Genomic DNA, 13,167 nt, shown 5'->3' on the forward strand with positions numbered 1-13,167 from the left:
TTGAGCCATTAACTCTTCATTCATTCATTAAATGTGTAAAAATACAGAGTATGTCTCAATTATTATTCAAAACACTGGGATTCCTGCCTCCCAAAACTCACAGTCTCTGAAGGAGGTTGATAATCAGACTGAAAATAGCAATAGAGTACGACAGGACAGGAGGTTGTGAGAGCTCACAGGACTACAAGAGGAGAGAAAGATCTCAAGCGGCCATTTGAGGATGACGGCACTTGACGTGGGCCTTGGCACAACAGAAGAATCCAGAGTAATTGCAGACTGTCCCCTCAAAACACTAGAACAGAGGCTGTGGTGACTTAGTATGCACAGAGTTGATCAAAAAGCAGAAAAGAATTCAAAACCAGCAACCACTTCTATATCCCCTGTGTACAATTCTAGTCTGTTCAAAAAAGGTATAAAAAAGTTGTAGACATTTCGGAGAAGAGTAATTCAAATAACAAAAGGAATTAACTTCCATGTGGGGACACCGCACATTTCAATGGATGAGTCAGTCTCACGCACTACATCTGCTGATATTTGACCCCTCCTCACCGGTTTCTTCCATTCCCCACCACAATTACAAATTGTTTCTGCTGCTGTTGCTGCTTCAATAACTGATGGGTCAAAGATCAGCTAGTTGCAACTTCGTTTATGCAACATTCTGGAAGAAGACATCCACGGATCAGGGTCTTAGTGGCAAGACTGGTGTTGAGCTGTGCCGTGAATAGAGGCTAAAATCTGAATTTTCAGGTTTGACAATTTATGTCTGTATAAATATACCTATGTCTTATGATGTTGCTATAGATTAAAAAGAAATTCAAACTGTTGTTAATCTGAAACATTTAAAATGCACGTTTAAAAGAGAGGATTTGGTTAAATTTTATTAAAATCATGAAAAACAGAGTGAGCTTGCCTTTCCAAGTTGTACAACTCCAGGGGTGCCATACATCATTTACATTGTGATCAGTACCCCCTGGAGCTCTGCAATGCGGTGGCCCTGGAGAAGGCATACATTTGTATAGCAAGCCTCAGAATCCTAGAACTATAGGGCAACCATTGAACCGGGAAAATATAAATTTTAGATAAATGAAATCATTTCTATGTAACATAGCTGATGAGAAAATCCTAGATCTCAATTTCTTAAAAAATTGTGCAGGCTGAAAATATAAATAGCACGAAATAAATAATACTAGTATTAGATTATAGCCCAAAGAATAAAATGAATATCCATGAGTCTACAATGATAACAATAAATAATGAACTACATAAATCAATGGAGAAGAGACAAATCTTCCTTACAGAAGAATTCCAAATACTGTATATTGATACTTTGTCCTACAGAAATGGGAGTTTAATTCCTTTCTTCTGAAGGGTGGCATGGATTTAGTGCCTTGCTTCCAAAGAACCAAACATAAAGAATGAAAAATAGAAACTTGACAGTGGAGAAACCTGGCAGATACAACTTTAACTAAGTGATCAAGGTCAATATCAGAGATAATCCATATTGACATCATGTCCCCACATGATGAGATGAGGTGGATACCCTATCCTTTGGTATTCGTTCCAAAACTGTACAACCCTAGTCTAATCATGAGAAAAAAACATCAGATAAACCCAAATTGAAGGTAATTCTACAAAATACCTGACCAGTACTCTTCAAAACTGTTAAAGTCATGGAAAACAAGACAAGTCTGAGAAACTCGCAGACCAGAGGAGACGAAGGTGATATGACAACTAAATGCAATGCAGTATCTCAAATGGTATCCTGGAACAGAAAAAAAATGGCATTAGTGGAAAAACTGGAGAAATCCAAATGAAGTCTGGAATTTAGGTGATAGTTCTGTAGAATATTAATTTCTTAGTTTTGACAAGATGTTAAAATTAAGGGAAGCTGAGTGATGGTTACCCTCTACTATATTTACCACTTTTCTGTAAATCTTAAAATATTCCAAAATAAAAAGTGCATTTAAAATATATATAATCAATGCTAGAAGTATTTAGTTAGATTAATAAATGATAGACCTATGATGTGACATTACAGGAAGCCAGAGATACTTGATACAAATCTTTAATCATTGGGGTATTTGTCAAGGATTGAAATCAATCCATCACTTACCAACTATATGATCTTGTACAATTTATGCTCTCTTTCCCTGACTTCAATTTCTACATCTTTAAAAACTGGGATAACACTATATACTTTACAAGATTATTAACTGAATCAAATAAGATAAGGTACATAAAATGCTTAGTATAGTACCTGGCACATAGTAGGCACTTCATAAATAATGCTTTCCTTCTTTATTTTATAATACCTATCTTAAGCTATCAATATCAGACAGGATATTAAGGTTTTTATATCATAAAACTAACCCCAAATGACATTTTTAATAGAAGAATAGTCTATTATATAAGGAGAGAGATCAACACAAAGAGCTTTTAGTCCTTGAAGAAACAGTTTTAATAAGACAGGCCAAATATACACAAAAATTTCATTTCAAAAATAAGTGGAAGTGAATACAAAACCAACGGAATGATGAAGTGCCAAGTACATGCAGTGAAAAGTAGAATAAGTCAAAGAAGACTTCCTGGAGGAGGTGAGATTGGGACAGAGAAAAGAAGGATGTGTTGATCAAGGTTTGGGAGATTACGTTGGAGAATGGTGAGTAGCTTCTGAAAAGTTTAGTGTAAGCTCAGTTTCCTTCTCTCCTTTCACAAGGGCTCCCCTTAATCCCTCCTGGTTTGTACTGTTGCTCTCCCTTTAGCTTGAAGATCCTTTATGCCACCTCCTACCCGTTGAGGGCCATGGCCCTGGGGGATGTTATCTAGGCATGCTCTCAGAAGCCACTTCACACTCCCAGCCTTCCCAGCTCTCCTGCCATTTATGACAAATGATCAGCCAGCTGTCCCATTTCTAATGGCTTTTCTAGACTTTAGCAGCTCCCCTTCATTATAGGTGCCTGAGACTGGCTTATTATCCTTTCTTTCCCAGAAAGTATTTATTTTCTAAGTTTCTTTACCTCAAAGGGTGATTGAAGTAGAAATTTTTGTCATTGTGGTATAGCCAAAAAAGGAAATCATTTGGGGCAGGAATCGTATTTGTATGTATGTAGCTTGGCTGAAGCGCGGATCAGAGAATGGAAAAACAATACGGTTAATGACAGGATAAGCCGGTCACGAGAGGAGGGGTAGAATATTACTGGGAACAGTTAAAGTTAGTGTATGCAGTTCATCTAGGGAGGCTTTGTCAACTTCAGCACCACTGACTGACATTGGGGCTGAATAAATCTTTGTGGTAGGGGCGGTCCTGTGCATTGTAGGATATTTAGCAGCATCCCTGGCCTCTACCCATTCGATGCAGTAGCACCTTTCTGCTTGTGACAACCCGAAATGTCTCCAGATATTGCCAAATGTCCCCTGGAGGCAAAAGTCCCCTTGGTTGAGAAGAACTGGGTGAGAAGGTCAGGCCGCTATCGCTGTGGATGTTTTTCTATTTGTTTTGTGGATAACATGGAGGTAGTTTCTGACAGAATATCCTGCCGGGGCAGGTGTGTCTCTCGCCCTAGTAATTTTAATCACATACTCTTAGTTGATTGATTACGATCCTGTTTTTCTAGGTGGAATCAGTTGATAGAGAGCAGTGAGGTCTTTCACCTGGAATTTGTTACTTTTCCATGCCGATGGGAAGTAGTCACACAGAATCTCTTTTTTTTTTTTCCATCCGAAGCTAACAGCCTCTGCGCGCTTTGGGGGTGTCGTAGAAAAAAACTCTATGTGAAAAGGACCGGAGACAAGTCCTGGCAGAGCAGATTTTTATTTATGGTGTAGAGAGTTTCCTGAAAAGCATTCTCTATGTCTTCAAGGAGGACTGTGAAGGCACAAAAATGGAATCTTTTCAGTCCAGGAGGAAAACACTCATATTTGCAATGAATAAGCAGATTTGGATTGGGTGGCTGATACATTATAGGGAAATATTTGTTCTTTGTAGTGTGATCATGATGCTCTCATAAATGACAGCCTCTGTCCTGCATGGGGGGCAGGATGGGACGTTCAAAGTGGTGGCATGACTACTGCGTCCCTCTGTAGGTTTTCTCCTGCAAGGCAACGTCTCTTGTCTTCGTTCATTCCCATCCATATCCAGGAGACCTGTCTTTGAAGTGGAGTATGAAAAAGTAGCATGACATTTTAAGATTTGGGGAAGAATTTTCAATGTATTCTAATTCTTAGCAGGTAGTAACTATGGTGACAACTCCCCCATCTCCTACCTCTGTCCAGCTTTTATTGCTTTCTTCTCCCTCTTCCCTGTCCTTTTTCTTTATACTCTGTCACATTACTTATTCAAGAGATAATTATTGAATGTCTATTATGTGCAGAGACTATCAGACCAAAAACAGCTAGAACCGAGAGATTCTGTGCTGCTCTCGGCCCACCAGTTGAGACAGGCCACCTGGGCAGGTGACAGCAGCAGGAGAGGGAGGAGTCCAGGAAGGGCAGGTGGGATATACAGAGGAGGCTGGAGACTGGACATGGGAAGAGGTCCCAACATCAGTTCTCCAGCCTGCATGGGTTTAGGAATCTAGCCCCGTTTTGGGAAAAGAATCTAACAGAGACCCCTCCTGAAAGGACTGAGGTCTTATGGGGCAACTTATCCATAAAGAGACTGGCATGAATAAGCCGGACCCCTGTCACCAGGACTGGATGGCGCCAGTCCCCAGCAGGCTGAGCCCCAACTGCTTGCCAAGGGCAGGACACTCTGATTAGAGGTAAAAGCCTCTTCTGTTCCTGCGACTGCTCACCAGCCATCAAGCTAAGGCTGACTGATACTGAGCTATCTCACTGTGTGGCTTCTGCTCCCGACATTTCAGTGGTCTGGGAACAGGACAGGCCTCAAGCCTTCAGGAGCCCAGTATCCAAGTGTACCCTTGTTCTAAGGGTAGAAGAGGCAAGTGGCATTGAACAAAATAAGGAAGAGAAAGGAGAACGCTGACGGCTCGTGATTCTCAGAACTCTGTTTTCTAGCTTACCTGTATCCTTACGTAAGAGTGCTTGGAATGTTCTGGGTGAGTGTGTGTGAGTGTGAGTGTGTGTGTGTGTGTGTGTGTGTGTGTGTGTGTGTGTTGGGGTGTGTGAAGCAAGGACTGAAGGGCCTTCTTTTCTGATGCCACATAAACTCTCACAATATACCCATTCTCTGGAACAAGTGTTCGTGACCTGAGGTCCATGGCTAGATTTCAGGAAGTCTGTGACTCTCTGAAATTGGAAGCACTAGTGAAATATTTTCCTTAGCAAAGAGGTCTTCAGCTTTTTTCAGATCCCCATCACAACCTGTGACCCATGGAGCGTGAGGACAGAATCCTGGGAGCCTGATGTGTGACAGAAGAGACCTGTCTATTTATGTCACCTCTCTTTTCTTCATTTTCCTCCCTTTTAAAAAGCCCCCCTCTCCCATTTGCTCCCGTAGGTGGGTATTCTCTCCCTCATCCATTTTAGAACACAGAGGAGTGTAAATCACTCACGGAGGGTCTGATTCGATTGCAGCAGCTTTGAGCACTGCGTCCCACACCAGTGACCTTCACTGGTGTTATCTTAATCCTCACAACGATGCTAAGGGCTGGGTGTTCTTCTTTTTACTGACAAACACCTAGGGTCAGAACTGGGCAGTGACTTGTCCAAAGGCACGAAGCAAGGGCATGTTGTGTGGAAACACAAAACCTTTTCCTCTGATCTGCAAACAGCCAGCTCTCTCTCCATTACCTCGTAATTCTGCCAGGCAGCAGCACGAAGACAAAGATCACGGTGATCAGAGGTTGACCACTGATGATTCGTCATAACCACAAAGTCTCCACATCTTTCCACATAGGTGCTTTTCGTCAGTACAAAAGCCGAGGCCAGAAACAGCCATTGTCAGTAATGTCAAGTGAGGGAGACTGGATTTCTCCGTCTTTGTTTCTCCTGAGGCCTTTCAACAGTGACAGTGATGGAGAACGGTTATTAAAAGTAAAAATCCAGTGTACAGAAATCTGTGTTGATATTCTCAGAGTTTGGCTGTCTTGCATCTCTTTGGGCTTACAGGGGTCCACACCGGCAGGGCTTCCAGTGAGAACTGAGGGCACGAATCAGATTATTCCAGGTGAAAAACAGTCCTGCTTCTAATACCTGGAGACTTCAGGCATTTGCTTTTCTTCAGAGAAGGTTTCTTGGGTCTGGCTTAGCTGGGTAATCCCCTCCTTCTTAGCTTTGTTTTGCTTGGTGTCACTCTGATCATAAAGGAGCTGATATTTTCTGCAGCCAAACCGTTTACAAATTTCATGGAAGGAGGGCTATAAAAAACAATTTTCAGCAGGCTAAGGGTTTCTGTTAAACAGATTTTTCAAACACACACACGTTTCTTTCGCTGTGTGCAAACAGCACCTTTATTTTATCTATCGCCTTCTAAAGCTCCCTTCACCTCACTCACATAGGAATGTTACATAATATAAACATAGATCATGTTTATGACCAGCTAATTTTGCCCCTGTTCATTGATCTCCCCTTCTCTTTCTCTCCCTCCCGCCCTTCTTTTTTCTTTTTTCTTTTTTTTCTTTTTTGCTCTTCAGTGCTTCTAAAAGCCCCAACAAATATCTGAAGAGCTGCGATACCTACAGTAAGTCTTCATTCTGTTATGAGCTCGCAAGCCACACAATGCCGGTGCGGCTCAGTAATCTCCTTGTCGAGCCTGCCTCTCTACCTTCGCATCCTCCTTGCAGGAGCCTATTAAATTAATGAGATCGAAGTCGGTGCTACGGCGGTCGACGTGTTATTGGTGTATAGCGCCGGTGCTGTGACAGTGTGCCTGTTTTCTCTCCGGGGACATTTAATTTCCGCTTCTCAAATGAGCTGCGAAGCTGTGAGGCCTGGCAGTGTTCGTTCTCGGCACTCTGTGATGCAGATAATGAGGGTACTGATAGGTGCCTAGGAGACTGTTATGACTCCAAGCACAGCCGTGGTCTGATAATGCTTTAGGCCAGCCGTGTCACCGCGGAGCCGCTATCATCCCTCAAGGAATGGTTCATCTTTATGTGTAATACAGCAGCTGTCACCTAAATGGCTAATGGGGAAGCAAAGTAGAACCTTAGTGCTAGCAATCTTTGTCACTTAATGATTCTAAAGGTATCAGACTTCAGTGGATCCTGCAAGTTCTCATAAAAGTGTACTTGCCGATTTTATGTGGTTTGTGGCGGATAAAGTATAAATTGAGAAATCCATGGCGCTGTTCCGTGCAAACCTAATTTAGTATAATTCGAATAGCCAAGTAATTAAAATGTATTATAGGTATAAGATGCTGGGATGGTGGAGTGTCTGCATTTAAGAGGAAGATTTATTGGGCTCGCGGCATCCACTGTGAACCTTCCACAACCACATTAGCTAACATCTGTTGGAAAATGTCGAGATGCAGGGGAGAAGACACGCACACAGAATGTATGCTTTCGTGAGGTGGAACAACAAACCCGGAACATGGGGTAGCGCTTGCAAGTTCAATTAATTAGTAATGGGACCTGTGTCTGCATGGACACATACATGCATGCATGAGGGGTGTGTGGGTGTGTGAAGGGGCACGTGTGTGTACACATAGGTACATCCAAACATACATCCTTTCTAATTAACCTCCAACCCGGCAGAGTGGGAAGTGAAGTTTGATTGGATTTAGGGAGCAGGGTAATAATAATGGGACAGTTAATACAAACGATGTCTGTGTTGACACTGCCCCATTAGTATTTCCTGGCAGATTATTTTGTTTGCTTTGCCTAAGTGCACAAGATTATAGGAGGTGATTTAGTAGGCTAGGGCACTGGATTCTGAAGGCAAGCCAAGCTAATTTCAATCACACCTACAACCAGGCTGTTAATCTTTGGGGAGTTACTGCACCTGTGCTGGCAAAGGTTAAGAGGAGAGAGATTCTAGAACGCACAGATACAGCAATTGTCCACGAGAAGGAATAGAGACAGAAGGGACCCATAATTCTCTTAGGGGATAAATCAAAGGACATTCAAAATCTAAAAAATATGCTCAAAGACAAGTGTAAGATATACCGCCAAAACAAACACAAAACATGTTCCAAGGAAATATTGGTCAGGAGACCGTCAAGACGGCTTGCTCACAGATGAGAGATAGTCAAATGCCTGTGAAATATGTTTAAGCAGCACTGCATATTACTTTCTTCTCTCTTCGTCACCAGTTGGTTTGGGGATATTGTCAAATGTGAGTCCTGCTAGGAGAAAAATAACTGGGTCGGATAGGGAGACAGGTTCTGGATGATATTTGACATTTTCACTGCATCTCTGCCTTCCAAATCACTCTGCTATCTTTGTCCTAAATCCTTGGTCAAATATGAGCAAAGCTAATAAGAAATTTCAATGCTATAATCAACTTTCCTCCGAAGACTGATCTTTCCCTGCTGAACTCACTTACTGGGGGACCTTAGGCTATCATGTATCAGGGTCCACAGGTATAAATGTTTAGTTCAGGACCCTTAAGCCTCCACCTTATTCACAGCATATCTCAGAGAATGCAGCGATAGCTGACTGTTTTGAATAAATATGTAGATTTTAAATACGGTTTTTAAAAGCACCCTCTGGCTTGTGATGTCTGAGCCCCAAACAGGTATTGACACAAGTGTTGGAAACATTTACTAGCACCTGCAGTCAGTCTCCTCAGTCATGTGTCTCTCTGCAAGTGAGAGAAAAAAACGCAAATACAACAGAGTCATAAAAAAAAAAAAATTGGTAATGCAAAAATGAAAAAAAAATTCCTTTTGCCTAATATGATAATAACACAATGTTCAAGGTATATTAGAATTGGTAAAAATTCCTTTGGTATTCATCAGAAAATTAGTAATCACCAAGAGATCTTTGGGTGTGCTTATGGATGTAATTAATAAGCTCTATGCAAAATCCACCCGAATGTAGCATTCATTAAAGTTTACTTAATATAGAACCTCATACTTTAGGTCAGCTCTTCATTTCCTTGTCATTTCAATGGGAAGCACTGAGCTAGTGCTTTGAAACTCAGGGAAAAGAAGGTTTTCTGAAGTGGAAGTTTTACAGTCAGTATTGTCAGTATTTAAAAAAACAAAAAAACAAAAACGGGAAGCTAACATATCAAATGTCGGACTCCTTCTCTCATTTATTCAAATCGAAGGTTTTGCTCCACTTTGGAGCACAGAGGTAATGATTGTGCATCTGTTGCTGTAATACAGTGTACTGGGAAGAACTAACTACGTGCAATTCAATAAAGTATATTTAGCATATTTTCATTGCACCAAATATCAGCTGATCTACCTCTTATTAGTATAAATGGCATAGATTAGTGTCAGGCATTTTCAACAGTGAAGAAATTACAGGAGTCTGCAAGGCTCATTAGGCTCTGGCTGCATGTTAACGAGGGGCCAGGCCTTATTAATAAAAAAAGATAGAACTAAGCTTCGAGGAAAAAAGGAACAAAACACTCCTTTAAAAATTCTCCAGCATTTAAAGGGGAGAAGACTGTACTGGGTGATTCTTTTTCCTTCCTGATTTCCTAGTTTCCTAAACATTTGCAAAGATGTATATTTTATCTTTCTTTTTTTTTATGCAATATGTAAAACAAAATTATTGTTTCAAATAATGTCAAATATTACAGAAACCGAGTTCTGGTTTTATATATACAGCAGGTCCTCATATAACATCATTTCATTCATCATCGTTTTGTTATAACGTTGGTGAGGAAAAAACAATTGATTCCAGGCGGGGGCCACTGTCTATGTGGTTTGCACATTTTCACCATGTCTGTGTGGATTTTCCCTTGAGACCCTGGTTTCCTCCCATGCATGTGAGGTGAATGGCATGTCTTCATTGTCCCACTTTGGGTGAGGGTGGGTGTGGGTGTGAGATGCTCTGTGATGCATGTGTCTTGTCCAGGGGGTCCCGCCTTGTACCCTGAATTGCATGGAGAGGCTCCAGCCCTTATGACCCAGAGCCAGAATAAGCAAGGTGGAAAATTCTCATCTTACTTCTTTTGATTAATCTTTCTTCAATGTATGGATAGCTCATATTTATTTCAATGTTTAATATTACAAGTGTTTGGGGTCTTTGTTTTGAAGTTTGGTAAAGTTTTTGTGACCAGAAATATGCCTTAGGAACTTAAACTCTTGTTTCTATCAATTAGCCGAGGGTAAAGTTGGTTTCTTTATATAAAGTCGAAGTTTCCAAGAACGTATTGACAATGTTAAGTGAAGACTTACGGTACATCTTCTTTCTCCCACAAAAATCAGTTAACAAATGTGGGAAATAACCAGCATCAGCCTACATAAAGAAAAGGATCTCTGTCTCCTGCCAGCTTCCCCACCTCACTGTGTTCAAAAATCTGAGGGGCAATATTCAAAAATATTAGATTTCCAAGCAATCCTTCCTTGGAAAGAAAGGTAAAGAAGAGGCTTCCCACAGCGTTACATCCAAACAAGTGCAATGAGGGCTTTCTCTGTTAATCCAAAGGTCAGTGTGATGAACTCTGGTTAGAGAAAAGCTACTCCATGATTAGCATTTCGCTTAAATTTTGAGGAATTAATTAATAAAGAGTACAGGGAAAATAAGAGGTACACATAGAAGAGTACAAATAAAGACCTTGGCTACAGGCTGTGTCCATTCGGAACTGTGTCAAATGACAAAGAACTGAAAGGAAAACCTTCCAGACTCAGTACGTGCTATGAGATTTTTTTTGAAAAAGGGAGAAAGAAAAAATAAGGTATTTGTCATGGAGACTTTAAAATATGTATAATAGACACACACACACGCGCGCGCACACACACACACACACACACACACACACACACAAGTTCTGACAATTAAGTTCACGAACTCGTCCTAGAAAAAATGCTACATGCCTCATTACTGAATATCACTACGGTCACCTTCGAAGTACCCGCCTTGGGAAGCTGTGCACCGACGCCAGCACCTACCCTTCAAAGCAATTTTGGAACTCTTTTTCTGGAATGGCCATCAAAGCTGTTGTTGTATTATCTTTGGTGTCATGAATGTCATCAAAATGTTAAAATACAGTTATTTGTTTACTGGCTAAAAACTCCCTCACAGACAGTGCCGTGCGTGCTGGTGCATTGTCGTGATGCAAGAGCCATGAATTATTGGCAAAAAGTTCAGGTCGTCTAACTTTTTCACACAGCCTTTTGAGCACTTCCAAATAGTAAACTTGGTTAACTGTTTGTCCAGTTGGTACAAATTCACAATGAGTAGTCCCTCTGATATCAAAAAAGGTTAGTAACATCGTTGCAACAAGTTCATGGACTTAATTGTCAGACCTTCCTATATACACATACATACATGTACACACATATATACACTTACAGTGGAGCAATTTTATTGCAAAACATTTTAAAAGCAATACCAAAATAAATGTAAATAATAGGTTTTTATGCAAAAATTTAAACTGCTCACATTTTGCACTTCTGCAGAGCCAGTTAAGAATATTTCAGTGTTTCTTGTAGGCTACATTGTTATAAAAAGATAAGTTTTACATTAAAGGAAAGATAACTGTGTGAAAGTAATAGTCTATTGTTGAATAGTCAACAGTAATTAATTTAGAGTTTCAGATGTTTTGCATCATCCTCCATTATGTTTATAATATTATCCCAAAAGCTTAAAAATCACACTTCTTTTCTACCCATTCCCCTCCTCTCTGATTCACCTACTGATTTCTCCTGCTGTGCTCAAAATGGAGGTAAAACAACCATGACTTTGGAGGTTAGTTTTGAACCAACATTATCACTAGCCTCCTTCTCGTTCCAAAATAAGGCCGTTTTTGGTACATGGCAATTGTAGGGTGAGATGGACAGATCTCAGCACCAGGCCCATTTTGTGACTGCGACATGTCAGCATCGTGCATGCCGACACGTAAATGCTTGGATTCTGAGTATAGAGTGATGGAGATGTAGGTCCCTCTAAATTCCACTGTCTCAAATTGTTCAGATGATTGAGCCAGTGGTAATTGTCATCTTAGTCTGCATTAATTTTTTTTTAAAAACTTTTTATCTTTTCACTGCTTCTTGGAGGCTGTTTCCACAGACCAATGATCAGTTGCAAATTATTGCAGATATGCAATAATACATTTAGAAAGATTTCCCTCTAGTAAATTTTTTTGTATATGCAAAATTATGCCCTCACATATTCCAATATATGCTTATATAAACACTGTGGGTTTTAAGCACTGCGTGAGGCATTTTTTGAGATAATAAATCAAATTTCTGGGAATGCAAAAATGTTTTTTAATAAGAATTACATGAATGCGTCCATTTTAACTACATGGGTTTCATCAAGGCAACTTCTGTGAAATAATGTCATAACAGTTTCTCAGTGTCAGTGTGAAGGAAGCAATTGTTTCTCTTTTCTTTTTAATCTTTAATATAGAGACATAGAAATACTTTCTGATCATCGTCTTTCAAAGCAGGTTTTACCAGTAGAATTGGAACCCAGCTCATAGAATCTTTGAAACACTCAAACCTCCAAAATCCCCACCATGGAAGATCATGTGTATTACTTGATTTTCTAAAGTAACAAGACGTACATTAAAAAATATTTCTCTTATTGTTACATTTCAGGCACGTTTACTGTTAGCTGCTTGGCTTCATTATGTATCATAGTCTGAATCTACAAATCAAGTATAATTAGACTTAGCAAACTGATTGGATTTCTAATTAAGCTACATTGGAAACAATGCACAATCAGTAAATACTCTGACTAGGTACATTTTAAAGAGCAACTCTTGGGCTTTTTGCTGATGACTAGACACCAGTGTCATTAAATTTGTTGGTGGCAAGCAAATTTTAAAGCTAAAATAGAGGCAATTAGTAAAGATCTTGAAATATTTAATCACGTTTGTCCAATTAGTGTGCAATTAGGCAGCGGCGTGGCGTGGGACAGGCATTCTGCTTCGGTGCTTGGTGCAGAAGGATCCCTTTGAAATTTTGCTGTTTAGTTTATTGATATATAAAAAGGAAGTTATGGTTGTAATTTCCAATTTAAAAAAAATACTGTGCAGATGGTCTGACTATATATTTAACAATGTTAAACAAATCCAAACAAGGGAAGCATGTTACCTGAAATTACACAGCTGTGATCTGTGAATAAGCTCTGGATCATGGTA

The sequence above is a fragment of the Rhinolophus ferrumequinum genome, chromosome 9 (assembly GCF_004115265.2).
Source record: "Rhinolophus ferrumequinum isolate MPI-CBG mRhiFer1 chromosome 9, mRhiFer1_v1.p, whole genome shotgun sequence".
Taxonomy (NCBI): Eukaryota; Metazoa; Chordata; class Mammalia; order Chiroptera; family Rhinolophidae; genus Rhinolophus; species Rhinolophus ferrumequinum.